Source organism: Triturus cristatus, chromosome 8 (assembly GCF_964204655.1).
Source record: "Triturus cristatus chromosome 8, aTriCri1.1, whole genome shotgun sequence".
NCBI lineage: Eukaryota > Metazoa > Chordata > Amphibia > Caudata > Salamandridae > Triturus > Triturus cristatus.
The window spans coordinates 1,496,888,838-1,496,916,437 of NC_140591.1; positions in this window are offsets into that span (position 1 = coordinate 1,496,888,838).

Genomic DNA, 27,600 nt, shown 5'->3' on the forward strand with positions numbered 1-27,600 from the left:
GTACAAATATTCCTCTAAAATCAGCCGAACTACGAATTCCGATTTACTCACCTGTAATCAGGAGAGAACCCAGTGCTGCATCTTTTATCCCAGCACAGACCCTGAAAAGTAATTCCAAGCGTACTTACCAGTAACTTGTATTTCCTTCCATAGGAATCCATTGTGTGGTTTTCACCAGAAAATTTTCTAAGTGTCCATTTTTGAAACGTACAAATATTCCTCTAAAATCAGCCGAACTACGAATTCCGATTTACTCACCTGTCATCAGGAAAGAACCCAGGGCTGCATCTTTTAGCCCAGCACTGACCCTGAAAAGTAATTCTAAGCGTACTTACCAGTAACTTGTATTTCCTTCTATAGGAATCCATTGTGTGGTTTTCACCTTAAAATTTTAAAAGTGTCCATTTTTGAAATGTACAAATATTCCTCTAAAATCAGCCGGACTACGAATTCCGATTTACTCACCTGTAATCAGGAGAGAACCCAGGGCTGCATCTTTTAGCCCAGCACTGACCCTGAAAAGTAATTCTAAGCGTACTTACCAGTAACTTGTATTTCCTTCCATAGGAATCCATTCTGTGGTTTTCACCAGAAAATTTTCTGTGTCAATTTTTGAAACGTACAAATATTCCTCTAAAATCAGGCGAACTACGAATTCCGATTAACTCACCTGTAATCAGGAGAGAACCCAGTGATGCATCTTTTATCCCAGCACAGACCCTGAAAAGTAATTCCAAGCGTACTTACCAGTAACTTGTATTTCCTTCCATAGGAATCCATTGTGTGGTTTTCACCAGAAAATTTTCTAAGTGTCCATTTTTGAAACGTACAAATATGCCTCTAAAATCAGCCGAACTATGACTTCCGATTTACTCACCTGTAATCAGGAGAGAACCCAGTGCTACATCTTTTAGGCCAGCACAGACCCTGAAAAGTAATTCTAAGCGTACTTACCAGTAACTTGTATTTCCTTCCATAGGAATCCATTGTGTGGTTTTCACCTTAAAATTTTCAAAGTGTCCATTTTTGAAACGTGCAAATATTCCTCTAAAATCGTCCGAACTACGAATTCCGATTTACTCACCTGTCATCAGGAAAGAACCCAGGGCTGCATCTTTTAGCCCAGCACTGACCCTGAAAAGTAATTCTAAGCGTACTTACCAGTAACTTGTATTTCCTTCCATAGGAATCTATTGTGTGGTTTTCACCAGAAAATTTTCTGTGTCCATTTTTGAAATGTACAAATATTCCTCTAAAATCAGCCGAACTACGAATTACGATTTAGTAATCTGTAATCAGGAGAGAACCCAGTGCTGCATCTTTTAGCCCAGCACAGACCCTGAAAAATAATTTCAAGCGTACTTACCAGTAACTTGTATTTCCTTCAATAGGAATCCATTGTGTGGTTTTCAGCAGAAAATTTTCTGTGTCCATTTTTGAAACGTACAAATATGCCTCTAAAATCAGCCGAACTATGACTTCCGATTTACTCACCTGTTATCAGGAGAGAACCCAGGGCTGCAACTTTTAGCTCAGCACTGAACCTGAAAAGTAATTCTAAGCCTACTTACCAGTAACTTGTATTTCCTTCCAAAGGAATCCATGGGGTGGTTTTCACCAGAAAATTTTCTGTGTCCATTTTTGAAATGTACAAATATTCCTCTAAAATCAGCCGGACTACGAATTCCGATTTACTCACCTGTAATCAGGAGAGAACCCAGGGCTGCATCTTTTAGCCCAGCACTGACCCTGAAAAGTAATTCTAAGCGTACTTACCAGTAACTTGTATTTCCTTCCATAGGAATCCGTTCTGTGGTTTTCACCAGAAAATGTTCTGTGTCCATTTTTGAAATGTACAAATATTCCTCTAAAATGAGCCGAACTACGAATTCCGATTTACTCATCTGTAATCAGGAGAGAACCCAGTGCTGCATTTTTTAGCCCAGCACAGACCCTGAAAGGTAATTCTAAGCGTACTTAGCAGTAACTTGTATTTCCTTCCATAGGAATCCATTGTGTGGTTTTCACCAGAAAATTTTCAGTGTGTATTTTTGAAACGTACAAATATGCCTCTAAAATCAGCCGAACTACGAATTCCGATTTACTCACCTGTTATCAGGAGAGAACCCAGGGCTGCAACTTTTAGCTCAGCACTGAACCTGAAAAGTAATTCTAAGCCTACTTACCAGTAACTTGTATTTCCTTCCAAAGGAATCCATGGGTAGTTTTCACCAGAAAATTTTCTGTGTCCATTTTTGAAATGTACAAATATTCCTCTAAAATCAGCCGGACTACGAATTCCGATTTACTCACCTGTAATCAGGAGAGAACCCAGGGCTGCATATTTTAGCCCAGCACTGACCTTGAAAAGTAATTCTAAGCGTACTTACCAGTAACTTGTATTTCCTTCCATAGGAATCCATTATGTGGTTTTCACCAGAAAATTTTCTGTATCCATTTTTGAAATGTACAAATATTCCTCTAAAATCAGCCGAACTACGAATTCCGATTTACTCATCTGTAATCAGGAGAGAACCCAGTGCTGCATCTTTTAGTCCAGCACAGACCCTGAAAAGTAATTCTAAGCGTACTTACCAGTAACTTGTATTTCCTACCATAGGAATCCATTGTGTGTTTTTCACCAGAAAATTTTCTGTCTATTTTTGAAACGTACAAATATTCCTCTAAAATCAGCCGAACTACGAATTCCGATTTACTCACCTGTAATCAGGAGAGAACCCAGTGCTGCATCTTTTAGCCCAGCACAGACCCTGAAAAGTAATTCAAAGCGTACTTACCAGTAACTTGTATTTCCTTCCATAGGAATCCATTAGGTGGTTTTCACCAGAAAATTTTCTGTGTACATTTTTGAAACGTACAAATATTCCTCTAAAATCAGCCGAACTACGAATTCCGATTAACTCACCTGTAATCAGGAGAGAACCCAGTGCTGCATCTTTTATCCCAGCACAGACCCTGAAAAGTAATTCCAAGCGTACTTACCAGTAACTTGTATTTCCTTCCATAGAAATCCATTGTGTGGTTTTCACCAGAAAATTTTCGAAGTGTCCATTTTTGAAACGTGCAAATATTCCTCTAAAATCGTCCGAACTACGAATTCCGATTTACTCACCTGTCATCAGGAAAGAACCCAGGGCTGCATCTTTTAGCCCAGCACTGACCCTGAAAAGTAATTCTAAGCGTACTTACCAGTAACTTGTATTTCCTTCCATAGGAATCTATTGTGTGGTTTTCACCAGAAAATTTTCTGTGTCCATTTTTGAAATGTACAAATATTCCTCTAAAATCAGCCGAACTACGAATTACGATTTAGTAATCTGTAATCAGGAGAGAACCCAGTGCTGCATCTTTTAGCCCAGCACAGACCCTGAAAAATAATTTCAAGCGTACTTACCAGTAACTTGTATTTCCTTCAATAGGAATCCATTGTGTGGTTTTCACCAGAAAATTTTCTGTGTCCATTTTTGAAACGTACAAATATGCCTCTAAAATCAGCCGAACTATGACTTCCGATTTACTCACCTGTTATCAGGAGAGAACCCAGGGCTGCAACTTTTAGCTCAGCACTGAACCTGAAAAGTAATTCTAAGCCTACTTACCAGTAACTTGTATTTCCTTCCAAAGGAATCCATGGGGTGGTTTTCACCAGAAAATTTTCTGTGTCCATTTTTGAAATGTACAAATATTCCTCTAAAATCAGCCGGACTACGAATTCCGATTTACTCACCTGTAATCAGGAGAGAACCCAGGGCTGCATCTTTTAGCCCAGCACTGACCCTGAAAAGTAATTCTAAGCGTACTTACCAGTAACTTGTATTTCCTTCCATAGGAATCCATTCTGTGGTTTTCACCAGAAAATGTTCTGTGTCCATTTTTGAAATGTACAAATATTCCTCTAAAATGAGCCGAACTACGAATTCCGATTTACTCATCTGTAATCAGGAGAGAACCCAGTGCTGCATTTTTTAGCCCAGCACAGACCCTGAAAGGTAATTCTAAGCGTACTTACCAGTAACTTGTATTTCCTTCCATAGGAATCCATTGTGTGGTTTTCACCAGAAAATTTTCAGTGTGTATTTTTGAAACGTACAAATATGCCTCTAAAATCAGCCGAACTACGAATTCCGATTTACTCACCTGTTATCAGGAGAGAACCCAGGGCTGCAACTTTTAGCTCAGCACTGAACCTGAAAAGTAATTCTAAGCCTACTTACCAGTAACTTGTATTTCCTTCCAAAGGAATCCATGGGGTGGTTTTCACCAGAAAATTTTCTGTGTCCATTTTTGAAATGTACAAATATTCCTCTAAAATCAGCCGGACTACGAATTCCGATTTACTCACCTGTAATCAGGAGAGAACCCAGGGCTGCATCTTTTAGCCCAGCACTGACCCTGAAAAGTAATTCTAAGCGTACTTACCAGTAACTTGTATTTCCTTCCATAGGAATCCATTCTGTGGTTTTCACCAGAAAATTTTCTGTATCCATTTTTGAAATGTACAAATATTCCTCTAAAATCAGCCGAACTACGAATTCCGATTTACTCATCTGTAATCAGGAGAGAACCCAGTGCTGCACCTTTTAGTCCAGCACAGACCCTGAAAAGTAATTCTAAGCATACTTACCAGTAACTTGTATTTCCTACCATAGGAATCCATTGTGTGTTTTTCACCAGAAAATTTTCTGTGTCTATTTTTGAAATGTACAAATATTCCTCTAAAATCAGCCGAACTACGAATTCCGATTTACTCACCTGTAATCAGGAGAGAACCCAGTGCTGCATCTTTTAGCCCAGCACAGACCCTGAAAAGTAATTCAAAGCGTACTTACCAGTAACTTGTATTTCCTTCCATAGGAATCCATTGTGTGGTTTTCACCAGAAAATTATCTGTGTCCATTTTTGAAACGTACAAATATTCCTCTAAAATCAGCCGAACTACGAATTCCGATTAACTCACCTGTAATCAGGAGAGAACCCAGTGCTGCATCTTTTATCCCAGCACAGACCCTGAAAAGTAATTCCAAGCGTACTTACCAGTAACTTGTATTTCCTTCCATAGGAATCCATTGTGTGGTTTTCACCAGAAAATTTTCTAAGTGTCCATTTTTGAAACGTACAAATATGCCTCTAAAATCAGCCGAACTATGACTTCCGATTTACTCACCTGTAATCAGGAGAGAACCCAGTGCTGCATCTTTTAGGCCAGCACAGACCCTGAAAAGTAATTCTAAGCGTACTTACCAGTAACTTGTATTTCCTTCCATAGGAATCCATTGTGTGGTTTTCACCTTAAAATTTTCAAAGTGTCCATTTTTGAAACGTGCAAATATTCCTCTAAAATCGTCCGAACTACGAATTCCGATTTACTCACCTGTCATCAGGAAAGAACCCAGGGCTGCATCTTTTAGCCCAGCACTGACCCTGAAAAGTAATTCTAAGCGTACTTACCAGTAACTTGTATTTCCTTCCATAGGAATCTATTGTGTGGTTTTCACCAGAAAATTTTCTGTGTCCATTTTTGAAATGTACAAATATTCCTCTAAAATCAGCCGAACTACGAATTACGATTTAGTAATCTGTAATCAGGAGAGAACCCAGTGCTGCATCTTTTAGCCCAGCACAGACCCTGAAAAATAATTTCAAGCGTACTTACCAGTAACTTGTATTTCCTTCAATAGGAATCCATTGTGTGGTTTTCACCAGAAAATTTTCTGTGTCCATTTTTGAAACGTACAAATATGCCTCTAAAATCAGCCGAACTATGACTTCCGATTTACTCACCTGTTATCAGGAGAGAACCCAGGGCTGCAACTTTTAGCTCAGCACTGAACCTGAAAAGTAATTCTAAGCCAACTTACCAGTAACTTGTATTTCCTTCCAAAGGAATCCATGGGGTGGTTTTCACCAGAAAATTTTCTGTGTCCATTTTTGAAATGTACAAATATTCCTCTAAAATCAGCCGGACTACGAATTCCGATTTACTCACCTGTAATCAGGAGAGAACCCAGGGCTGCATCTTTTAGCCCAGCACTGACCCTGAAAAGTAATTCTAAGCGTACTTACCAGTAACTTGTATTTCCTTCCATAGGAATCCATTCTGTGGTTTTCACCAGAAAATGTTCTGTGTCCATTTTTGAAAAGTACAAATATTCCTCTAAAATGAGCCGAACTACGAATTCCGATTTACTCATCTGTAATCAGGAGAGAACCCAGTGCTGCATTTTTTAGCCCAGCACAGACCCTGAAAGGTAATTCTAAGCGTACTTACCAGTAACTTGTATTTCCTTCCATAGGAATCCATTGTGTGGTTTTCACCAGAAAATTTTCAGTGTGTATTTTTGAAACGTACAAATATGCCTCTAAAATCAGCCGAACTACGAATTCCGATTTACTCACCTGTTATCAGGAGAGAACCCAGGGCTGCAACTTTTAGCTCAGCACTGAACCTGAAAAGTAATTCTAAGCCTACTTACCAGTAACTTGTATTTCCTTCCAAAGGAATCCATGGGGTGGTTTTCACCAGAAAATTTTCTGTATCCATTTTTGAAATGTACAAATATTCCTCTAAAATCAGCTGAACTACGAATTCCGATTTACTCATCTGTAATCAGGAGAGAACCCAGTGCTGCATCTTTTAGGCCAGCACAGACCCTGCAAAGTAATTCTAAGCGTACTTACCAGTAACTTGTATTTCCTACCATAGGAATCCATTGTGTGTTTTTCACCAGAAAATTTTCTGTGTCTATTTTTGAAACGTACAAATATTCCTCTAAAATCAGCCGAACTACGAATTCCGATTTACTCACCTGTAATCAGGAGAGAACCCAGTGCTGCATCTTTTATCCCAGCACAGACCCTGAAAAGTAATTCCAAGCGTACTTACCAGTAACTTGTATTTCCTTCCATAGGAATCCATTGTGTGGTTTTCACCAGAAAATTTTCTAAGTGCCTATTTTTGAAACGTACAAATATGCCTCTAAAATCAGCCGAACTATGACTTCCGATTTCCTCACCTGTAATCAGGAGAGAACCCAGTGCTGCATCTTTTAGGCCAGCACAGACCCTGAAAAGTAATTCTAAGCGTACTTACCAGTAACTTGTATTTCCTTCCATAGGAATCCATTGTGTGGTTTTCACCTTAAAATTTTCAAAGTGTGCATTTTTGAAACGTACAAATATTCCTCTAAAATCAGCCGATCTACAAACTCCGATTTACTCACTTGTTATCAGGAGAGAACTCAGTGCTGCATCTTTTAGCCCAGCACAGACCCTGAAAAGTAATTCTAAGCGTACTTACCAGTAACTTGTATTTCCTTCCATAGGATTCCATGGTGTGGATTTCACCAGAAAATTTTCTAAGTGTCCCTTTTTGAAACGTACAAATATTCCTCTAAAATCAGCCGAACTACGAATTCCGATTTACTCACCTGTTATCAGGAGAGAACTCAGTGCTGCATCTTTTAGCCCAGCACAGACCCTGAAAAGTAATTCTAAGCGTACTTACCAGTAACTTGTATTTCCTTCCATAGGATTCCATTGTGTGGTTTTCACCAGAAAATTTTCTGTGACCATTTTTGAAACGTACAAATATTCCTCTAAAATCAGCCGAACTACGAATTCCGATTTACTCACCTGTAAGCAGGAGAGAACCCAGTGCTGCATCTTTTATCCCAGCACAGACCCTGAAAAGTAATTCCAAGCGTACTTACCAGTAACTTGTATTTCCTTCCATAGGAATCCATGGTGTGGATTTCACCAGAAAATTTTCTAAGTGTCCCTTTTTGAAACATACAAATATTCCTCTAAAATCAGCCGAACTACGAATTCCGATTTACTCACCTGTCATCAGGAAAGAACCCACGGCTGCATCTTTTAGCCCAGCACTGACCCTAAAAAGTAATTCTAAGCGTACTTACCAGTAACTTGTATTTCCTTCCATAGGAATCCATTGTGTGGTTTTCACCAGAAAATTTTCTGTGTCCATTTTGAAAATGTACAAATATTCCTCTAAAATCAGCCGAACTACGAATTCTGATTTACTAATCTGTAATCAGGAGAGAACCCAGTGCTGCATCTTTTAGCCCAGCACAGACCCTGAAAAGTAATTTCAAGCGTACTTACCAGTAACTTGTATTTCCTTCCATAGGAATCCTTTGTGTGGTTTTCACCAGAAAACTTTCTGTGTCTTGTTTTTGAAACGTACAAATATTCCTCTAAAATCAGCCGAACTACGAATTCCGATTTACTCACCTGTAATCAGGAGAGAACCCAGTGCTGCATCTTTTATCCCAGCACAGACCCTGAAAAGTAATTCCAAGCGTACTTACCAGTAACTTGTATTTCCTTCCATAGGAATCCATTGTGTGGTTTTCACCAGAAAATTTTCTAAGTGTCCATTTTTGAAATGTACAAATATGCCTCTAAAATCAGCCGAACTATGACTTCCGATTTACTCACCTGTGATCAGGAGAGAACCCAGTGCTGCATCTTTTAGCCCAGCACAGACCCTGAAAAGTAATTCTAAGCGTACTTACCAGTACCTTGTATTTCCTTCCATGGGAATCCATTGTGTGGTTTTCACCTTAAAATTTTCAGTGTCCATTTTTGAAACGTACAAATATTCCTCTAAAATCAGCCGAACTACGAATTCCGATTTACTCACCTGTTATCAGGAGAGAACCCAGGGCTGCAACTTTTAGCTCAGCACTGACCCTGAAAAGTAATTCTAAGCCTACTTACCAGTAACTTGTATTTCCTTCTATAGGAATCCATGGGGTGGTTTTCACCAGAAAATTTTCTGTGTCCATTTTTGAAATGTACAAATATTCCTCTAAAATCAGCCGGACTACGAATTCTGATTTACTCACCTGTAATCAGGAGAGAACCCAGTGCTGCATCTTTTAACCCAGCACAGACCCTGAAAAGTAATTCCAAGCGTACTTACCAGTAACTTGTATTTCCTTCCATAGGAATCCATTGTGTGGTTTTCACCAGAAAATTTTCTAAGTGTCCATTTTTGAAACGTACAAATATGCCTCTAAAATCAGCCGAACTATGACTTCCGATTTACTCACCTGTGATCAGGAGAGAACCCAGTGCTGCATCTTTTAACCCAGCACAGACCCTGAAAAGTAATTCTAAGCGTACTTACCAGTACCTTGTATTTCCTTCCATGGGAATCCATTGTGTGGTTTTCACCTTAAAATTTTCAGTGTCCATTTTTGAAACGTACAAATATTCCTCTAAAATCAGCCGAACTACGAATTCCGATTTACTCACCTGTTATCAGGAGAGAACCCAGGGCTGCAACTTTTAGCTCAGCACTGACCCTGAAAAGTAATTCTAAGCCTACTTACCAGTAACTTGTATTTCCTTCCATAGGAATCCATGGGGTGGTTTTCACCAGAAAATTTTCTGTGTACATTTTTGAAATGTACAAATATTCCTCTAAAATCAGCCGGACTACGAATTCTGATTTACTCATCTGTAATCAGGAGAGAACCCAGTGCTGCATCTTTTAGCCCAGCACAGACCCTGAAAAGTAATTCTAAGCGTACTTACCAGTAACTTGTATTTCCTTCCATATAGATCCATTGTGTAGTTTTCACCAGAAAGTTTTCTAAGTGTCCATTTTTGAAACGTACAAATATTCCTCTAAAATCAGCCGAACTACGAATTCCGATTTACTCACCTGTTATCAGTGCTGCATCTTTTAGCCCAGCACAGACCCTGAAAAGCAATTCTAAGCGTACTTACCAGTAACTTGTATTTCCTTCCATAGGAATCCATTGTGTGGTTTTCACCAGAAAAGTACATTTTCTGCCATAGGATAACATTGGTGATTCCTAAGTGTCAACTTTTAAAATACAATAATATTCCTTAAAAATCACTACTGTAACCAAAGCGCTTTTACTCAACTGTTTACAGGAGATGTCCAATGACTGAATCTAGGATCCAGTCCTGTGGTTAGAAAAGTAATCCATAAAGTAAATAATTGCATTTCAATAGAAATTCACATTGAGCTCAACGTTGCTTTGTGTTTGAAATTGTGATGTCATCAGTGATGTCATTTCAGATGTCATCAGTGATGTCACTGACCATGTCATGAGTGATGTAATATGTGACGTCATCAGCAGTGCATTGCGGGGGCGCAAGTTATAGTTAGCCGAACTAACTATAATGGGGGAATTTCTAGGGTGTTGTACGAGGTAAATGTCCAACTAACTATAACGCCCCTGAAACCTATGGTTTTTTCAGTGAATATATAGATATATATGAAAAGATTTCAGTTCCCACAACCTCCAACCTCCAGGCGGGGACGAAGGAGACGCAGACCCCGCAGTCTTTTAGGCAGGATGTTTTATTTTGTTGAAATCAACAACCCACGCACAACACGTTTAGGGCTTCAAGAGCCCTTGATCACATGCGGATGACATGTCGCCATTACATTTTTAAGTGTTTGCTTGGTATCCACCCACCTCCACCACTCCTTGTCACATGATTATTACCATAGAAGAAAGACTCGCGTATCAAGCTGTTGCTTATAAAATGCTGTACATTGTGCATTTGTTGTTGCTTGGTATTGTTAAAAACACATCAACATAAAATATCTACATATATCTTGTTAAAGAAAAAAGAAATACATGATGAGTATGAACATGCAAAATGGTGCAAGATGTGCAAAATATATATATATATGAGTAAAAGTTATAGTATAATATGGGGGGGCGCTAGAGGGCGCACGGCGAGATGGCCGCCTGCTAAGACGGCTCCGCTGGTCGGTGTAAGGAAACGGCAAATATCGACGACATGCGGAGATCCTAGAGGCATGTACACGGCATACCAGGGCAGCGGAACAGATGGGCATGCTGGAGAACGTATGTGGTGACCGGCAGATCCGGAGATAAGGTTCCACGAAGCAATCTGTACTCCGGGCGGACATGGTTTGCTCTGGGTCAGGCAATATGGCGGCGCCGGATGAGACGCTCGGACTGTGGTGAGCTGGACGGGCGTGTGCTGCAGGGACGGAGAGGCTACATACACTGCGCATGGGAGCTCCCTACAAGCGGAGATGATACCTGGCGAAGACACTGAGGAGAGGCGCTAAGACAGATCAAGAGGGAGAGCGCGGAAGAGATCCTTCGCAAGCCACAGTGCGCGTGTGGAGGGGTTAAGCGCACATGTGGAGGTGATCGTCACAATGGGAAAGAACGACCAAGGCCAGACAAAGCTGCAGTTTGATGCAAAAAAATCTGCGAAAGCGCAGTCGGAGACTCCGGAGGCGGCTGAGGAGGCTGTGCAGGTGGCGCCAGTAGGTATGGAGGGTGCCCTGCAGGCTATACAGCAAAGCTTGCAGGACATTCATGGCAAGCTAGACTCTATCACTTTACGAGTGGACAACATGGCTGCTAAGCTGGATGGGCACGGGGAACGACTGGTGGAAGCGGAGACCCGTATATCGGCGGTGGAAGACGAATCGCACGCCACAGCCCGAAAATGTACGGACATGGAGCGGCTGCTGGATGTTATTAAAAACAAGGCGGAGGATTTGGAAGCGAGGTCCCGTCGCAATAACGTACGAATCGCGGGCGTTCCGGAGTCCACAAACATTGCCAAGATGGAAACCTACATGGAGGAATTGATCAAAAACGTGTTTGGAGTAGAGTCCCTCTCACCCATCTTCCTGGTGGAATGCGCGCATAGAACACTGGCCCCGAGACCGAAACCTGGCCTGCCTCCGAGACCTATAGTGGTGCGGATCATGAACTATCGAGATCGTGACACCATTCTCCACATGGCACGAGACAAACGCAAGATCAGCTATCAGGGCAACGAGCTGGAGTTCTACCCGGACTTCACGGTGACGGTCCAGATGGCACGTAAAGAGTTCAACCCGGTCAAAAAGAAACTCCGGGAGCTGCAGATTGAGTATGCTATGCTATACCCAGCGCGTTTGAAGGTCACATATGACGGGAAAACGGCACTTCTGCAGACGCCCAAGGAGGCCCAAGACTTTATCAAGCGGATCATTACTCGGCGTAAGGAGCAACGACGAGTGGATCAAGGCATGGACTCGAACTGAGGATAGATGTGTGGGACAGTGTAATATTTGTGATGGTAGACACCAAAGGGAACGGCTGAGACGGAGATCGCGGGAGGTGAGCTGGACGCTGCTGCACAGGAGATAATGACTATGGGGGGTTGGTGTCGACCGGGAAGCGGTATGCAAGATATCGCATGCATGGGAGGTAAGCTGTAGACTATGCTGCTCATCTGGTGGACACGAGCGCTCTAGCAAACGTTTAGGGACATGCGGCACTGTGGGTGAGATTACGGGAGGTCTGTTGGGTAGGAAATGCCGGGCGACATTATGGCGCACGATGCATTGGTTCACCACATAAAACGTCACTGCTGGGATATATGCCTGCTGAGCTGGCTGCAGAGGGGTGTACTAGGATCTTGCATGTATTCCGAATGAACAACTGACCACATCCATTAGGTTGGATGGAAAGGTGCGCTCTTGGTGGATCCCCCGCGCGGGTGTTCCCCAAATCCAGTTGGGTTGAAATGTTTCATAGGAATGGGGAGTGTCTTTGGCAGAGTTGGGTTGCTGAAGTGGGTGGGGGGTGGTGGGGGGGTGTTGGGGATCGTTTAATAGGTTATGGTACGAAGGGGGCATTACAGATACAAAGGGTGGAATTGAGTCGCGAGATCAGAGGGGGACTGAATGGGTTGATTGTAGTGGAAGCTGCGGTGGGACAGATGCCGTTATAATGCGAGACAATTGGGTGGAAGATGGAAGACAGCACGATACGTGATAACCGGTTGTCATTTCTGACATGGAATGTACGAGGGCTGAACAACCCCAAGAAAATAAGACATGTGTTGGCATACTTAGATCGGCATCACATTGATGTTGCTATGTTACAGGAGACGCACATCACGCCAGCAGTGCCTATGCTAATTGGGAGTAGATGGGCGGAGTCGGTGCATTACTCGTCATACTCCTCTTATTCCAGAGGGGTCATGATTTTGATCAGGAAGGGGGTACAGTTTGATGTGGACACTACGTATAAGGATGAGGTGGGACGTTTTGTTCTCATCACGGGGAGACTGCGGGGACATCAAGTAGCATTGGTTACTACATACGGGCCAAATGTGGACGACCCGGAATTCTATACTACGGTGTGGAATAAACTGGGTGAACTACCTGACATACCACTGATCTGGGGGGGAGATTTCAATATAGCACTGAAGGATGGGTGGGACAGGTCATGTAATACAATTGAACCTCATACCAGGGCTAGGAGAAAATTGCTGGCTATAATGGCAGATAGGGAACTTGAGGATATATGGAGAACGAGGAACCGGGAGAGCAGAGAGGCGACGCATACGACAGCGGTTAGTAATAGCTGGTCCAGGATAGATTACTGGTTGGGGTCTGCGGCAGCGCTCCTGTGGACAAGATCCGTGTGCCATTTACCTAGAACCCTATCGGATCATAATCCGGTCAAACTCACCATTGAGCTGCCGAATTATATGCCCCCCCGTTTAGTTGGAGTTTCAATGCGAGAGCACTGACTGACCCATAATATGCTGACGCAATAAGTAAGGCCGTGACAGAGTACTTTGAACTGAATGCGCCAACCACGGAAGACCCTGGGTTGCTGTGGGAGGCGTTTAAGGCTACCATTAGGGGGATCTGCATTGGAACGAGTGCTGGAATATAGAAAGATATTCGCCAGCAGTTGATATCCCGGGAGGAGAAAATTAGCAAGTTAGAGAGAGAATACGAGAGTACACAAAACACTAAGCTGTTAGGTGACATACGACACATCATCACTGAATACCAAACACTTGCAGAGGACGAGCTCAAGTACATATCGAAGCGACAGGTAGCCAGAAACTATGGCGAGGGAGGTAGGCCAGGTAAATCTCTAGCAGCCAAAATATGTGCAGGGAGGACACCACAGATAGTACGTGGGGTGCGTAATGAACAGGGGGACATGCAGTATGGGGCGCAGGATATCCTAAGGGAATTTACGGCTACATATGGAAAATTGTACGAGACACAGCAGACAGCATCGGAAGAGGAGATCGGGGACTATCTAGAGGAGGTAGCGATAGCATGGCTGTCGGATGCACACAGAGAGTACTTAGCAGAACCTATTACAGTGGAGGAGGTGTCGGAGGTGATTAAATCGCTGCCAAACGGAAAGACACCGGGCCCAGATGGGTTCACGGGTGAATTCTACAAGGCATTCATTGACCAAGTAGCACCTCATCTGGTTGGGATGTACGGACATGCTCACAATCAGATGCTGCTGCCACCCACGCTGCGTGAAGCGCTTATCATTGCGTTATTGAAGCCAAACAAGGACCCTGAGAGTTGCGAATCGTATAGGCCTCTATCCCTAATTAATGTTGACGTGAAGATTCTTGCCAAACTATTGGCGAAACGGCTCCAGCCGCTAATGACCCGATTGATATTGCCGGATCAGTCGGGATTTATCCCCACCAGATCCACCACGCACAACACACGAACATTATTTGCATTGTCGCACTATTTAAGGCCAACGACCAAAGCGGCTGCGGTCCTCCTGGATGCTGCGAAAGCATTCGATTCTCTAGAATGGCCATATTTACACAAGGTGTTACGCCGGATGGGATTTCCGTTGCGATTTCTGCAATGGATGCAGCTGCTGTACACGGCCCCAACGGCCCGAGTTAGAGTAAACAGATATATATCCGACCCGATACCTATTCGCAGGGGGACAAGGCAAGGCTGCCCGCTGTCCCCCTTGCTATTCGCGCTGGCAATGGAGCCATTGGCGTGTAGAATACGGCAGAGGCATCACTATTCGGCGCTGCAGTTTCCTCAACGGCCGCTCCATATATCGCTATATGCAGACGATATGTTGCTGTATGTGCGCGATCCTGAGGTGAATTTAAATGCATTACTGAGGGAGTATGTTCGGTTTGCACAGACGTCCGGGATAAGCATTAATTGGGCGAAGTCGGTCATTGTCCCTTTGTCGGACACTACCCACCCACACCAGCTGGACTACCCAATTGAATGGCAAACGGACCCGGTGCGCTATCTGGGAGTGTGGCATCATAGGGACCCGGAGGTGGTGATTCGAACAAACTATGGCAGGGCGGTAGGAGCGCTGGAAGGGAAAATAGATAGATGGATACAGCTGCCACTATCGCTGGCAGATAGACTGGCCATTGTCAAGATGGTCGTCTTACCCAAGTTGTTGTATTTATTCAATAATATACCGATACAACCACCGGCCGAAGTGTTCCGTAGAATATCAGCGATGGTGCTTAGACAGATTTGGGCGGGTAAACAAGTCAGGATTGAAATGCGAGCACTGACGCTACCGTATGCTAAAGGCGGGTTTAGAGTGCCGGATTTTCTGCTATACTATCTATGTGCGCAGGCGCAATTTGCACACTACTGGTACCATCCCGTCCCGTTCCTGACACACACGGCAGTAGAGGAGGGGGATGCGGTGCCAGTTCTGCTACGGGCAGTCCTTACGCATGTGCGCGCTCCGCTGCATAAGCGCGATATAAATACAATAGATACGACAAATAGGGCGTGGCGAGTAATGGGGAAGAAAGCACATAAATTGCCATTATACGCGCCGGCTCTGCCTCTATTACACCATCCAGAATTGTCGGTGACGCGGGAGAAGGTAGGGATGGGGCTTTTGCGGCAGGTAGGCATAACCACAATGGGGGATCTGTTTAATAATGGCACGTTTCAGACAATAAGCGAGCTTACATTTATTAGTAATCAAACGTTGCTGTTTAAGTTCACGTATTACAGATTGCAAAGTGCACTGAGGACACTTTACCCTTCGTTTCCTGAAGAGCCGCCACAGTTGCTGGCTTTGCAGTTTCTGATAACAACACCCACTGCCACTAAACTGGTGTCAAGCCTCTATAGTAAATTGCAAAAAGACATAGCGGGAAATACGCAGAAGTCAATGGAAAAATGGAATAGTGCATTAGATGACCCGCTGACACTGGAAGAATGGGAGATAGCCTGTTCACTGACTGAATTGCTGACACCTAATTGTAATCTTAGAATGCTGCATTACAAATATCTACACCAGACCTATTATACACCGGCTAGACTTTGCAGGTATGGTTTAAGGGAAGACTCGCGCTGCTGCAGATGTGGGGAAGAGGGGACGGACTTCTGTCACCTGGCTTGGAGGTGCACGGCGGTGGCGGATTATTGGGTAAAGGTGGTGGGAATGGTGGGCGAAATGGTGGGAGTAGAGCTGGAATGTTCAGAAAAGACTTGTTTGTTGGGGATTCTGCCTGAATTGCGCTCTCTGAAACGTAAATTTGCTGTGATTGCACTCTTGTTGGCCAAACGGCGAATATCGCTATGCTGGAACAGTAAACTAGCACCTACGATTAAGCAATGGATCAAAGACTTAACATTCTGTAGAGACACTCTCAAAACGTATGAGGAGGAGCTTCCCGGAGGGTCGAGGCCCCGAGACTACTGGGTGTACTTAATTGACTATTTACGACTTCATCCGATTGCGTGATCATGCAGGACTACAACGTGGTGATGAGGCTGCTTACTATTATTGTGACACTGACCGCCAGGTGCTGGTGTAGACCTGGCAGCTGGATGATATTGTAACATGACCTATTTGTTTTGTTTTTGTATGTTGAAATGTTGATTACATTTCCAAAAATGCTAATAAAAAAAAAAAAAAAAGTTATAGTATAATATATGTCTAAAAACCATTCTTATTATAATTAAAAAGCATATTTCTATAAATATTGATAATAGTAAAATCCAGTTAAGGAAAAAACCATTAAAAAGCATATAAATACAAATAATTGCTAAAATTTCATTATACTAAAAAAGTCTGAATTGGGAAAAATCTTCTTATTGCCATTGATCATCATTTCTATACTTGTTATTATTTTTTGTGTATATCAGCCAAGTAAACCATGGGTAATAGGGAGAATTCAGGTTCACTAATTTTATATAACAAAACTGGAAACCAAATAACATCTCTAACTGTAAATTTTACAGAAAGTTATACATGTCTTCCGTGTTGTTTAACCCATTAGGCCACTTACTATCGAACTCCAAAATGATTTTAGTTTCTAATTGTCTAAGTTGGCGCTCCCTGTTGCCTCCCCTTCGAAATGTATAACATAATAGGTAAGACAATTTATATCGTTAGGATGGGTTCTTTTAAAGTGACGTGCTACTGGGTATTCTGGGTCGCTGTGGAGAATGGCTCTTATATGCTGCAATATTCTGACATGCACCTGTAGCTTCGTAATGCCAATGTAGTTAAGGCCACAGGTGCATATCAGAACATAAACAGCATATTCTGGTTTGCAGTTATAGTTACCACGTATAGGAATTAGAGAATCACTGAATGGGGTAGAATAATGTGTCTTGTTGCAGCCGAATTTACGTGCTCTGCAAGATCCACATTTCCTGAAACCTCTTGCCGGCTGCAACCAAGAAGCAGCTTTCCTAATCTCAGGAGAGTTTTTACCCAGAATAGACCCCATTGTCGTTGCCCTTCCAAAAGTAATCATAGGGGTTGCTGCTATCCTATTACGGAACACATTACCTGTTAACACAATGGGCCAGTGTTTTTTAATGATAGATCTGATTTTACGTTCTTCATTACAATATGTGGTAATCAGTCTTGGAGTATCCACATTATTTGACCTGGATACTGTACCTTGTTCTAGTTCATGTGAGTCAAAGTTATCACTCTTGAATAGACTGTGTCTAGGTCGTGTACTAGCATTTTTCATAGCTTCACAGATGATTTATTCACTGTAGCCCCTAGCTTTCAATTTGTCTGACAATTCATTTAAGCACATGTTAAAATCTGCATCATCACTGCAGATACGTTTAGGTCTCCATATTTCTCTGTCTGGGATGTGCGCTGTTTGCATGTAGCGTAATATTCCGAGATGTCGGCTTTCAATATAGAGTGGTTTCAAGTTTGCCCTCTTTGATGTGAAGCCTCACATCGAGCAAATTCTATTTGAGTTTTGTGAATTTGAGACGTAATAACTAGATTCATGGAATTATCATTGACGTCTTTAATGAACTGTTCATCTTCTACCTCACTACCCTTCCACAAAATGAAGACATCATCAATATATCTTAGATATCTGAGAACATGTGACTCAAATGATGGCTGATGTGTCTTTTTGAGGACCTGTTCCTCCCACCAGCCAACATGCAAGCATGCGTAGCTGGGGGAAAAACAGGCCCCCATAGCCACTCCTCTCTGTTGTTTAAAAACATCTTTTTTAAAAAGAAAACAATTGTTATTAAGGCACCATGAAATAAGCTCAAGAATTACCTTGTTATGTTCATAGGATTCACATGTTTTTGTATCTAAAAAGTATTTAACAGCTCTTAAACCCAATCCATGATCTATACTGGTATAAAGCGACTCTATGTCGAGCGTAATCAAATATAGATCTTCAGTCCACACTAGCCCCTCGACTTTCTTTAAAAAGTCATCAGTATCTTTAACATAACTGGGCAAATCCTTGACCAAGTCCTGTAGAAAGTAGTCAATATATTGACCCACTTTCTCGCTTACACTGTTGATGGCCGAAATAATGAGCCTGCCAGGAACGGTATAACATTTTTATGTATTTTTGGAATTAGGTATAATACAGGTAACACTAGAAATTCATTATACATAAACTTATGTTCTTCAGTGGATATGAGACCTTCCCTTCTCCACTGCGCTAATAATTTCTGTAGTGTGTCCTTAGCTGAATTATATTCCTTCATGTTGTTTTTTTATAGCATATTTCATCATTTAATTGTCTCTGTGCTTCTTGTACATAATCATTTTTTGGCCAAATTACCAAATTGTCACCTTTATCTGATTTCTTTATAACAATAACATGATTGTCACTTAATTTTTTCATTACTCTGTCATATTCTCGTTTTTTGAAATATACATTTTTCTGTTTTCTGTTCTTATTTACACTATGATGTAATTTTTTCAAATCATCATAACCATATCATGATATGTATCAACAGCGTCTTTTGGCATTAATGGCACAAAACAGGTTTTAGGTTTAAAGGGACTGATCCCAGCCCCTTTCAGCACCAAATTAATTTTCTTCAATCTTACTTGTGTAGCCACATGCGTTTCAATGTAAGACGATTGCAGGTCAGTTTGTTCATTTAAGTCATGCATTGTGAGCAAAGTTGGAATATCAGAGGCTGCTAGTACTGGGCCTTGTTCTTCCTCTTGTTCCAGTACATTTTCAGATTGTTGTTTGCAAGTTTTTAAGGCAAAGAATTTTTTAAGATTGAGCTGTCTAATAAAACAGTACACATCAATACGTATATATATATTCACTGAAAAAACCATAGGTTTCAGACACGTTATAGTTAGGAATTAGCATTTAAAAAACCTTACAAATTCACTGAGAAAACCATAGGTTTCAGGGACGTTATAGTTAGCTGGACATTTCACTCGTACAAAACCAAAGAAATTCCTCCATTATAGTTAGTTCTGCTAACTATAACTTGCGCCCCCGCAATGCACTGCTGACGATGTCACATATTACATCATTCATGACATGGTGGGTGACATCACTGATGACATCACTGATGACATCTCAAATGACTTCACTGATGACATCACTGATGACATCATCCAGTCAATGTGGTTTGGTTCGTTATTTAAATATGTATTATATATATAGCAATCTGCATTGAAGAATGAGTGGATATATAAATGTCTGGATAGAGGATTTAGTAGCTGTGTGATTGACTGTTTAAGTGAGTAATTAAAAGTGTCTCACTAAATACATGGGTTAGTGACTAAACTGTGTGAATGTCTGTATCACTCTGTCTGTTGTTGTATAACATGCTGCATCAGTTGGTCACTAGCTACATGAGTGTCTACATTACTTATTGATTAGTTGGCTGAGTATTTGTATGGGAGACTGAGTGTATGTCTGGTTGAGTGGGAGATGTGTGAATCTGTGCATAGATGTATAGGTGGTTCATTGACTAGGTGTATGAGTTTGAGAGTACATGTGGAAACAGTGAATATATGTCTCAGTGGTACATCTGTAATGAAGTACAAAAATAAAAAGCAGTGTATGTGACCATTGGTGTAAATAAATAACTATTAGTAAGAGTTAAGTTAGACTGACTGTATGGATGAGTGTATACATGTAATAGTGATTTTATAACATAGTAAGTATGAGTTACTTTTTGTATGAATAAATGAGCTGTTGTGTGTATAATTGTGTATGTGAGTAAATGTAAGTAGGATTGATTCTTTGCATGAGTGAGTAGGATGACTGCATAACCGACTAGGATGACTGCTGATGTGTCAATGTCTATATAGGTGGATGAGTGCATTTGATAGTATTCTATTGATTAGTGACTGTATGTATGAATAATTCTGTGGGTGAATGGGTAGATGTGTGTGTAGACCTAGGAATCAGTGAGTGGGTATGTAGTAACTGGTATTGGTATGTAAATGGTTTAAAAAATGGTACTCTGTATTTTACAGTGAGTGATCAAAGGTTATACTAGTGTGTGATGAGGTGTATTAGCTTGTTGCATGGATGATGTCATCAGTGATGTCATCAGTGATGTCATTTGAGATGTCATCAGTGATGTCATCAGTAATGTCACTGACCATGTCATGAATGATGTAATATGTGACATCATCAGCAGTGCATTGCGGGCGCGCGAGTTATAGTTAGAAGAACTAACTATAATGGAGGATTCTCTATGGTTTTGTACAAGTGAAATGTCCAGCAAACTATAACGTCCCTGAAACCTATGTTTTTTTCAGTGAATATATATATATACACACACATATACATATATGTTCACGGAAAAAAAACAATGGTTACAGCAACGTTATAGTTAGGTTACTATTTCACTTGCACAAAACCCAAAAAATACAGCCGTTCTAGTTAGCTGAGCTAACTATAGCTCACGCCCCAGCAATGCACTGCTTATGACATCACCTATTACATCACTCATTGCATGATCACTGATGACATAACTGATGACATCTCAAATGACATCACTGATGACATCACTGTTGACATCATCCAGTGACTGATGGCCGGATTCACAAAGGCAATCTGAGACAAAAGTCTAACTTTACGACTTTTAGTATTCACAAAGATCATTTACGAGCCGTATCTTTACGTTTGCTGTCGGCCGGAATCTCCGCACCCGGGCCATACTCTCCGCACTCGGGCCGTACTCTCCGACTCGAGCCTTACTCTCCGGCTCATGCCATACTCTCTAGCTCGGGCCGGATGAAGTGTAATCAATGGGCAAGATTGTAATTTTTACAAAAGGGAACATTAGGAACATGTGATAAATGGTAAAAGAGGTCATGAAAATCTGTTTGAGCAGGGAAAAGGGTGTGGTCGGATGTTAGACTTGGCATCTTTTGGCGTGTTTTCCCTGAGTTTTTGCTTTCTGACCTCCCAGTTTTGCTGGCGTAGCGTTTCTGCAAACTTTCCGCAATGCTGATCAGTGGGAAAGTGCAGGTGCTCCCATGGTAAATTATGGTATTGATTTGTGTTTCCATGTTTGGACGTTTGGTTTACCAGTTAGCCCCTAGTAAAGTGCACTGCTTGTGCCAGGGCCGGCGAATCAAATGCTACTCGGGGGCCTGCAGCACTGGTTGTGCCACCCCCAAGAGAAGCCCTAAAAAAACAGTAACTCAGAGCTGCCATTGTAGAGTCTGCATGCAGTGGTAACTGCCCTGTCGACCTGGCAGTGCAGACACTTGCCGGTCCCTAACCTTCCCTTTTTTGTACCCATCACTCACCCCTGCGGTAGGCCCAAGGCACTCCTGTGGGCAGGGTGAAGTGTACGTGAAAAGTGGGACATGCCTGGGTGTGTATGGCATGTCCCAGTAGTGAACGATAACCCAACTCGTCCTTCACTATCACAAGGCTACCTGTTCCCCATAGGACAAGATGGGAAGTTTGTTTATAACGCCTTATAAACGTAACTCGCCAGCGTAATCAAGTTGAGAAATACATTTTAGTATGCCTGAACTCAGAATCTAAAGATGCATCTTTTAGTAAAGGTGATTTTTACATTCTGTGTTTGAAAATACCACTTTTTGAAAGTAGGTATTTTCTTGCTCAGTCATCCCGTGTGCCTCTGCTGGAATGTGGATTGCCTGTCTGGGTTTTGGACGACAGATGGCTAGGAAGCCGGGGTGGCTCTTGATAGTCTAGGTAGGTCAGGAAAGGGCTGAATAGACCTGGGCTGTGATGGGGAAAGAGGGAGGAGATTTCCTTGCACCTCAAAGGGCCTGGTCGGCCTCTGACAATGCCGTCTCCACCCCCCATCAGGAAATCACACCAGAGGAGGCAGAACTGGTTTAGCTGGGCACAGACACCCTCTGCCTAGAGGATCAAAAGATTCTTGGAGAACAAATACTGGGACCCAAACCCCCGAACTTTAGAACTCATCTGGAACAAGAAGACTGCCAAGAAGAAGAGCCGGAGATGCTGCAAAAAGGAACAACTGCTTTGCTGGGTTCTTTGCTGGGCTGACCTACAGTGGCTGCTTCTGTCTTGGGCAGTGAAAAGCATAAACTGGACTTTCTGCAACCTAATTTTTGAGTCTCTCTAAGGGCTTGAGGTAGAGCTTGCCCCCTGTTCATGAAGTCTCAGGAACCACAAAGACTCAAAACTCTTCTGCCCGCAGCACGGGGGACTGTGTGTTTTGTGCTGTAACAGAGGAAGACCCAACCAACGAAGCCTACGATGCAGCTGCCAACTCCGTGTCCTGAAGGCACCGCCGAGGGCACTGCCCCAACGTCGCACTGCAACCTTGGTCTCACCAGCGACACCTGTGGACACCGCCACCGAGCCGCTACTTGAACCGCAACCTGTGGGCATCGCACTCTGCACCGCCTTGCTTCACGCTGAAGCTTTGGCACTGCAAAGAGCACTGCCGCACCGTGACTTGGTCTCACCGACAATGCCTGTTGATGCTGTCCCCGAGCCGTTGCTTGCACCCCATCCTGTGGGCACCGCACTCTGCACCGCCCTGCTTCACGAGGACGCCTTGACCTCCCTGACGCAGCCGCTCCACACCAAAATCAATGCCGCTGCTTGCACTGTGGTTCGAGGGCACCGCTCGTAAGTCACACGAAGCACTGCCCCTATCCCGCACTGCAGCCTTGGCCTGCTTACGCCGGCACCATCGACTCCCGCTCATCAACCGATGACAGTGCTTCAGCTACAACAATACCGCTGCTTGCACCGTGACCTGCTAGCATCGTGACGGCACCACCTTCATCTCACACCGTGACCCTGGTCTCATCGACGACGCCACCTGATGCGGCCACCGAGCCGCTGCTCGCACTGTGACCTGGGGGCACTGCATGCCACACCACTGCACTTCGCACCACAGCACCCAACGCCTGCCAGCGCTCCTGACTCCATCAGAGAGGAGCTCGACCTGCAACGCGAGTGACCTCAAGGGCCCCATCACCCTGCACTTCTCACCAGTACTGTTTGCGGGTCTTTCTGACACCATAGCTGGCCCACGACCAGCCAGAACTGTTGGGTTTGTTGTACACAATGCTGTGATTGCCGCGGACAGAGCTATCGACATCGGGGAACTTTGTGTGTTATTTTGATAACTGCAGAATTTTAAATATAGTATTGTGAATTTTTGTCGGATTTGGTCTTGTCTTAACGTATATAAAAATATTGGCTATTTTTCTAAACTGGTGTGGTGTCCTTTTGTAGTGCTTACACTGTATTACTGTTGGTTAAGTGCAAATGTTTTACACACTGACTCTAAGATAAGTCTGACTGCTCGTGCCAAGCTACCAATGGGATGAGACGGGGTTATTTTAGGAGTGTAACTCCCTTATCCTGACTAGGAAGAATGGTCCCTCTTTGGACAAAGGTGCAAGCCCTTGCCAACTAGAGACCCCCATTTCTAACAATGGACACTACATTATATCCCAGAAAAGTATGCTCCTTTGCATCATGGTACATGCAGCGCACAATTCGCGCTCCCCTCAGTGTTGACTGTAGTGTCAACACTACAGTCAATACTAAGGGGAGCTCTCTTAGTGTTGACTGTAGTGTGGACACTAAAGTCAACACTTAGGGGAGCGCAAATTGTACCATGATGTAAAGGAGCAAACCTTTCTGGGTTATGATGTAGTATCTGGCCACACCCTTTTCCCTGCCCATTGATTATATTCATCTGGCCCGAGCCAGCGAGTACGACTCGAGGCGGAGAGTACGGCCCGAGCCGGAGAGTATGGCCTGGGTGCGAAGATTCCCGCCTGACTGCGGACGTAAAGATACAATTCTTAAATGACTTCTGTGAAAACCAAAAGTCGTTCATGACTTCTGTGAATATCAAAAGTCGTAAAGTTAGACTTTTGTCTCAGATTATCTTTGTGAATCGACAAAAAAAGTTTATTAGGGTTAAATAAATATACACCAAGGTGTATTGAAGAATGAGTGAGTGTATGCATGGATAATTTAGTGGGTGCGTGACTGACTGTATAAGTGAGTGATTAATTTTATACATCTCTCAGTGAATGTATGGTGAGTGACTAATCTGTGTGAATGTCTGTATCAGTTTGTCAGTTGGTGTATATGTGACTGCATGGGTTGGTGAGTAAGTATATGAGTGTCTATATGGGTTATTGATTGGTTGTCTGAGTTCCTGTATGGGTGCATGACTCTGTGTGGGTGGGTGAGGGGTGAATGACTCCCTGCATGGATGAGTGAGTGGGTAATTCACTGCCTGTATGGGTTCATGAGTGCATCTGAGAAGGGCTGTATGGTTTAGTGAATTTTTGTATAGCTGTGTCAATGAGTGAACGGATGGCTCAGTGGTATATGGGTGAGTGAATACATATGTGAAAAGCAGTATATGTGAGTATTGAAGCATATAAAGGACTGTATATGTGAGTGAGGTATTGTGAGAGTGGCTGTATTGGGGAGTATATGCCTGTGTCAGTGACTGTATAGATGAGTATGTGTGTGTTAGTAGCTGTGTGAATAAGTGAGTTGGTGTGTGTATAACAGTATAGGTGAGTAAGTGGCAGTGTGATTGCCTTTATGCGTGACTGAGTAGGTGTGTGAGAAGTTCTATGAGTGTCTAACAGTGTGTGAGTGGCTGTTTGGGTGAATGAGTAGATATGTCAGTGGCTGTATTAGTGAGTGAGTGGGTGTATGAGTGGCTGTATGGTTGAGTGAGTAGTTGTGTGTGTAGACCTATAAATAAGGGAGTGGGTATGTTAGTACTGGTATGGGTGTGTCAATGGTTTTGAGAAGGGTAGTGTGAAAATTGGAGTGGGTGTATGAAAGTTTGTATTGGGGTGTGAGTGGGTGCATCAGAGATTCTGAGAATGATATCAACAATGATGTCATTTGAGATGTCATGAGTGATGTCACTGACCATGTCATGAGTGATGTGATATGTGAAGTCTTCAGTAGTCCATTGCAGGTGTGCGAGTTATAGTTAGGTTGTATTTCAGTTGCCCCAGAGGATGGGAGTTAACCCGAAATGCATTGGGTACATGACGCTGTGTTATGAGGAATATTGAACCCCCTTTGTGCTGCTTTGAGAAGCCTGGATGGGCATATGTAAAACATGGAGATCAAAAATATTTAGTAAACATGGAAATTTCTAGATCAAATATGGAGAAAGTTTAGAATAAAAATATAATAAACGGATTGAATATTCAGAATTCTTTCTTATATATGGATGTGCATCTTGTGAGGGGAACTGATGAGGCTTCAATTTGGGATACACACAGTTAATGCGCACGGACGGAGCATGCACCAAGGTTGCACGCCTTCATCGCCGTTGAGCATTATAAATGTTGGTTCACCAACCTGGAGTGCATTCTGTCATTCTCAGTGCTCAGATCTAATAAGATTCCCAGATCCTTTTGGTGCACCCAAATCAAGATGCTGTCCCTTTTGACAGGAACATACACATTCCTGCTAATTTTGCTGCTATGAAATTTTACTTTTGCTTAAAAAAAAACCTCAATTCTATGGTTTGTCTACCATAACCTCCAAGCACGACATCAGGATCTTTAAGAGGTACCTATCACACAGCTCATTGTCAAACACTTCATTAGATATCAAAGTGAGCGATGTTCCTGAGTCCACTAGAGCTTCTACAAACAAACCCTTATTTGGAATAAAGTCTTTCAGGTGTTTTATCTTCTCTCCTTCAGTAGACGCAGATAAGAAACAATTCTCCATAATTTCATTTGGTTCTGAATATATATAATTTTCCAAGACCACCTTTGTGAATGTCAACATTTGGCAAAATGCCCTTTTTAAGAATATAGTTTACAGGCAACATTTTGACCCGGACATTTTTTGAAAGAGGCAATATGTCCAGTATTACAGCATCTGTAACATGCACCCCTAACTTTCATTAGTGCAAGCTGGGTAATTTTGCTCTTCACTTCCTCTTCTATCAACCCCACTTTGTAGACATCAATCTTCCTGTTTTTCTCTACACAAGCCAAAGAATGTGCCTCACATTATTCAATGGAAATAACCTTGTTCAATGTGGGATCATCCTTTAACCATAGCTCTTGTCTTACTTTGTCAAGTCAAGTCGAATTCAGCCTTATTCGATTGGTAATAATAAAAGCATACAAAGTTAAATACATCTGCCAGGATTTTATTTTGCAGAGAAAAATAACCACTTTTAAAAAACACATAAAAGCAAGAATGTTTACAAATATAAAATGTAAAGTGTTGGTGAAAAGAGGATAAAAACACAATGTATAGCAGCGTAACTAATCATATTCATACATCAAATTGTCATATAGAGTGAGAGTGTTCTGTACTCTTGTAGCACCACTAATATAAAGGGAGAAAGCATAGCAGGTATATTCAGACTGAAGGCTACATAAAAGCTTATAATCATCCTGGTGCATTGTAAAATTCTTTGACAGGGCAAGGAATATGTTTCCTAATTTCACTGTAAAAACCATGGACAAGTATAAAGTGCATTGAAGATTGTATTGACACTCCATCACTCGGGTATCTAGGGATTCTATTGGACCACATGTCTCCTTTTGAAATGGCTGCAATGCCTAATCGAACTCTAGTAGGGTTGAATCTTTTCTGAACATCTATGACCATCACAAGGTAGCCCTGCAGTCCAGGTTGTAAAGGTTGCTCCAGGTAATTGATTACGAAGGTTTCCGGCTTTCTTTAAACTCCTGCTCTCCTCTTCGTTTAGAGGTAAGCATAGCTTTTAGTTCTTTTTTGCTAAACTGTAGTATATTTGCTGGAATCTAAATTTGGAAATCTAGATCAATTTCAATTATTAACCTATTGACATGTGTCAGCCAGGGAATTATATTACAGTGCTCAAGTCATTGATCACTTCCCTTGAGAATTTCATAGCTGGTTTACTCCAGATGTTGTGCCAGCCGGTAATCACACTCAAATCAATAATATCTTCCACATAAGTAACACTTAGTTCTCTGTGAGTAATTAAAGTGGATGTAGCATGTGGTA